Here is a 5914-nt window from a genome sequence, read left to right on the forward strand (position 1 = left end):
TAAAGAAAGAAGTGAAACGGCTTATTTTAGTTGTTGCTAAGAGAAAGAAACAATTTTGGCTTCTGCTTGTGTATCTGGCCAAGTGGAGGCTGATCTCTCTTTGGCTCTAGAGACTGGTGATAAATGGTGAATGACTAGAACTTCACCTGGTCATATGTGGATCACAACAAATACACAGAGACGATGACAGAACATCATTAACCCTTTCGTTACTGAATTTATTTTGAGATGCTCTGTGTTTCTTTCAATTACTTTAAATATAACAAAGAATTTAGTAAAATAACTTAGTTATCATTCAGCTAGTGTTAGGAACATAAATTGTGACTAAGGTTTGGTGGAAGATTTTAATTCAAAACTTATGAAAACAAGGCATTTGTTACTCAAAGCCAGAGGCGGTTTCGGCCGGGTTGGTAACGAAAGGGTTAACTGGAAGGACACAGTAAAACACTACATACTATCACATCAAATGCAGAGTGTGAAAGAAAGATCTCACATATTCTACATGGCCAGCAGTGTAAAGCTTGGGAATGGTAATGGTGTTTTCATGTAGTTAATATTTTACTGTTTTCTTTTTTTTTTTCCAGTAATCATTATAGTTTGGACTGCTGCACATTATGTATTTTCTGTTGAAACATTTACCAAAACTGGTGAACCTGGGAGGCTTTTTGCCACACCCTGTCTTGGAAACTTCAAATTTCTAATCCAGAAAGGAAATGACATCAAAAAGTGGTCAACATGAATTTCTCTGACAGGAGCAACCTGAATTTATCCACATGACATGGTTCTTGGAGGAGAAAAGGAGAATTACAGGAAATAAGTAAATTTTCATTGATTTTATATTGAGAAAACGGGAAATGTTGCTGAAGACTTTGAAGTATGAAAGAAACACACCAATCTGGTGGTGGTAGAGCTCTGTCAAAGATATTCCAGCAACGACCATCTCAAATTTCTTAAAACTACATTATTCAATATGTCTCTTTTAAATTTTAAGCTAGTAAGGTGTGATTGGGGGTATTTTGGCAGTTATTTTCAGCAAGTTGAGTGTCCATATAGAGGCTTTCCATTTATGTCATATCTATTGGCAGTAATTGATACAGTAGCTGATATGTATGTATGTATGTATGTATGTATGTGTGTGTGTGTGTGTGCATGTATTATGTATGCATGCATGCTTGCAGTTATGTAGGTACGATTTGTCTTTGAGTTTAATTTAAGTCCTTGAGAAAGTTCAAGCTGGTTGCTAACAAAGTGACAAGACTTTTTGAGTTAAAAGAGTTCCTACAGTTTGTAAATATGTGACTGAGTTGGTGTGTTGGTTGAACTGTCGATACATATACCTAAGTGTGAGCATCTATTCACATAAGAATCTCACAGGGAAAATTTTTGGAACACTTTACATATAGATTGCCACTAATAGGTTACATTTGGAGTATCTGCATTAATTTCTTGCAAACTTTTTCTGTGAAACCAAGTAGTATTTCAAGGTTTTTGTGCAAATTTGTTGGTACATAACCTAAGGCATTTATGATAATAGATATAAATGAGAATTCATAGTAGGGTACAAGACCTGTAACTTCTGCTTTAATTTGCCATAAATGTTCTCTTTTTCCTGGACTTTTGGTTGTACATTCACATCCGCTTGGCAGCTAACCTCTACAACAGTGATGATTTTTGTTCCTTGTTCCACAGAACAATATCAGGTCTGTTATGTTTGTACCAAATTGATGATTTTATTGAGGTGTTCGTCTAATATTTCTTGCTTTTAAAGGTGTGAATACCTGCTGGTTCTGACATGCCTTTGATAGATATGTCAGAGCAGTCCTTCTTGCAGATAGTATTGTAAATAGGCTTTGCAACTATATCATGCCACAGGGGCAGGTAGTATCATATCTTGTAGACATTTTGGGACAGATGCTGATGATGTGAGTGATATCTTCCACTCTGGTATAGCAGAACTGACATTTTTTTATCACAACATGGAGGTTTGGTGGTATCTTTGCCCTTGTTTAGCAGCTATCTATAGTTCTTGGACAGTGAGGGCATATCCTGCTAGGTGAGGTGTAAAGTATCTATTACAGATCCAGGAGAGGATACTCTTCCTGTTAATGTTGCTATTTCTCTCTAGCTTACGAGATATGTACCCATGCATTGGTTTGATGCCTGCTTTTCCTCCAAGATTCTGTATAGGTAGGCCAGTTCAAACTCCTTTTAGTCACATGAGAGAGTTGTATTTTCAAATTACCTGCACAGCAGTTCTTCTCCATCTTTGAATGTGTTGCTGCTTTCACTTTTGAGTATGCATGGAATGTACTTGTTTCTTTCTTTACCATTCAGCAGGTGTTGTTTGAGTGATATAATGCAACATTCAAAGGTTCTACCACCATCACTTCATCTCACATAAATCCTATCGGTGTCACTGTTAATGTGAAAATTGTATGTATGTATGTATGTATGTATGTATGTATGTATGTATGTATGTATGCAAGTATGCATGTATGTATGCAAGTATGCATGTATGTATGTATGTATGTATGTATGTATGTATGTATGTATGTATGCTTATATACACACACATGCACACAAAGACAATTTATTTACAATGCTAACTCTACATTTATAAAATAATAACAAGTGAAAAATTTTGTTGTTTTATTAGTTTTATTTAAAAATTCATTTTATAAAATTATTTCATTGCTTTATTTATTATAACAAATCAAAAAATAGATGTCGTGGATTGCTCTTGTGTTAATTAATTATCAATATTTTAAGTTAAAATCTCTTAAATGTGAAAGATAATCACTTTTGAAACATTTTTCCAGCCTTGGTCACACAAAGGAATATAAACCACAAGATACACTTTCAGCTAAACCATGATTTGATCCCTTCAGTCCAAAATATCAACAAAGCTTCAGGGTCCCACAAAATACCAAGTGCACACATTTAGGGTCTGAAATAACTCTTACACACACAATTCTATTTATTTATTCATTGCCAACATTATTAAATCCTTAGAATATGGAAACTGCACCTGTATATTCTAAAGACCTCATCTCCCTCCTATTTATATCCTAAAACAGTGGTTTGCAACTATTTTTGGCCTATGGATCCCTTTGATTGCTATTTTATTCTGCTGGATCTTCATAGCTATTTGCTGTATATAAAAAAAAATCTTACTGTATTTTTATAATTAAATATTGTTAGGAATTGTATGAAAAATTAAAATATTTTGTGTATTGTAGAAGTATAGCCAATTTATTGCACATAAATTTTTAACAACAAAATTTTATACAGATCCCCAAGGGCCATATGGACCCCAGTTGAGAAGCACTGTCCCAAAATGTTAATTTTTGCCCTTGACATCACCAAACAACAGATTCAGGTTTTCATTATTTCTTAGGTTATTCTAAGAACAAGAACCAATAAGCTTTCAAGCCCTTATAGCTTGACCAATTAAAACTACAGAGTAAGGTTTATAAGGTTGAGTTCAAATCGGTGATTATGTGACAAAGATGATATTCTAGAAGAATCTAATTGTAGGAAGTGGAGATTGGATGGTGGTGGTGGTGGTGGTAGTGAGGTATGGATCCCAATGAGATTATTATAAGGAGAGAGGCAGGTTTAAGGGTTGTCTATATCTGAAAATAGCAAAGATTATTGAATAGTATAAGAGAGAAAGAGCGAGAGGGAGAGAGAGAGAGAGAGAGAGAGAGAGAGAGAGAGAGAGAGAGAGAGAGAGAGAGAGAAGAGAGAGAGAGAGACTGACCAAGAATTAGATGTTGGTAAATAAACATTGCCTCTGGAACGTGTTTGTATATCTGTGCACAGTTGTCCATTATAAGGCATACAAGTTCAATATTCAAAGCTTCAAAATATATTTAAGGTCTAAACCAAATTTTGTGATGCAATATTGACTACGTCATGGGGTTCATAACTATTGGCCTGTCATCATTTCAAATGTGTTCTGGTCATAAGTTGTGAAGATGTACTTTGAAGATGTTTTCCGAGCCTGGATAATGTCTATGTTATGGTCTTGTTGAACGAGATGAAATTATCAAGTTTCTCTTCATGGAAGAGTGTCTATGAGATCCCAGTTTACAGACAAAAATACCTAGCATGTTAAATATATGTGTTCAAACAGTAAGGGAGGACTGTTACCTGTGTGTCAGGTTAATAAATGATATCAACTGTTTTGTTAACATTGGAGAAAAAAATTGTGGAAAAGTAAAGGTGTGAGAGTGAAGTGTTTAAGATGAAGAATATTAAAGATGACTGAATCAGTACAGTTAAGTTGCTTTCTTTCTTATAACTACATCCCTCTACTTTTTACCCTTCCCCCACTGTAGTTGAATCTGTGGTTTGTTGCCAAAAATACAGATTATTTCACAATATTATATTGCCTTCTCACATTTGTTGCCAAGATTGTATTGGTGAACATGGCAGTTCCTTAAATTTGCAGTCACATCTTATAGTGGATAGCTATTATTTCCTTCCTTTATTTTCTGTTTGGTTATATGTATGTGTGTGTAAGTGAATGTAGTTATAGGTAAAATATTTGTCCTGTTAGGATGAAATTTTATTATGAGATCAATAAACAGAGATCAATTAGATTAATAAGATTAACAAAAAAAAAAAAAAAAAATTATAGAATTTGTATCAATATATCATTTTGATTGGTTTATATTCAATAAATAAACCTGACATATTTTAAACTTGGGACTAAACAACATCAACAATTACCCAAACAATCCATCAATCAATCAAACACTCAATCAATTAATCAATCAATTTCAAGTATCTGTAGAGATATGAAAAGTTTGAATTGATAAATAATTCTATTATGATGGTTCCATAAACTGGTTAATGCACATATCAAGATTTGTTGAGAGAATTATATGTAAGCTACAAAAATATCTGGTATAAAATAAAATTAATAAGTTGTTAACAACTGATTGTAGAAAATTAATCTACATCAGAAGTCTTGGCTAAAACAAGAAAGCAGGATAAAAGCTAAATCATAGAATGAGAAGTAGGAAGAAATGACTAATAGTTTATACATTGCTTGGAAAGTTTTGATATTTCAAGTAAAACCTTTCTTTAGAAAGAGAAAGTTGATCAAAGGAAAATATTTCTCTCTAATGGAAGGCCTTGCTCAAAACATTAGATTGATATCATTTTGCATTAAAGAAATTTATCCAAATGTACAAATATTATCAACTAATTTTTGCCAATGCAGACCACACCCAGCTTAGCCAGTCTCTGATTCTTGGTTTCTATTTATAATTGAAGAGCAAGTGAGATCTATGAAAAATATAATGATTATTGATGGATTAAGGCACTTGCAAAGAGGCCTCTCCAGTTAATACAGCCATAGTAAAAACATGCATACAACAATTATAAATAGAAACCAAGAATCAGAGACTGGCTTAGCTGGGTGCGGTCTGCATTGGCAAAAATTAGTTGATAATGTTTGTACATTTGGATAAATTTCTTTGATGCAAAATGATATCAATCTAATGTTTTGAGTAAGGCCTTCCATTAGAGAGAAATATTTTCCTTTGATCAACTTTCTCTTTCTAAAGTAAGGTTTTACTTGAAATATCAAAACTTATATATGTACACAACAATATAATTTAAAATTATATCTGTTTATGCACATATACACAACACATCAGTTAAAAACTGGAATATACATCCACTTATACACACAACTACTGTTCATCTGTTGTTTCTTTACTTCAGTTAGAAGAGATAAAAGAATGTTACATATGTTATCAAAATAATGAAGCACCAAAATTTCCTCGGATTTGCAGCAGCAGAACCTGGGGTTTCTGAAATAAATGAAAGAATTTATGTAAACAAATATTATGTTTAATTTGTGGGGAAGCCCACTGTATGTGTGTGTGTGCACACGCGC

The sequence above is a fragment of the Octopus sinensis genome, linkage group LG5, assembly GCF_006345805.1.
Source record: "Octopus sinensis linkage group LG5, ASM634580v1, whole genome shotgun sequence".
Taxonomy (NCBI): Eukaryota; Metazoa; Mollusca; class Cephalopoda; order Octopoda; family Octopodidae; genus Octopus; species Octopus sinensis.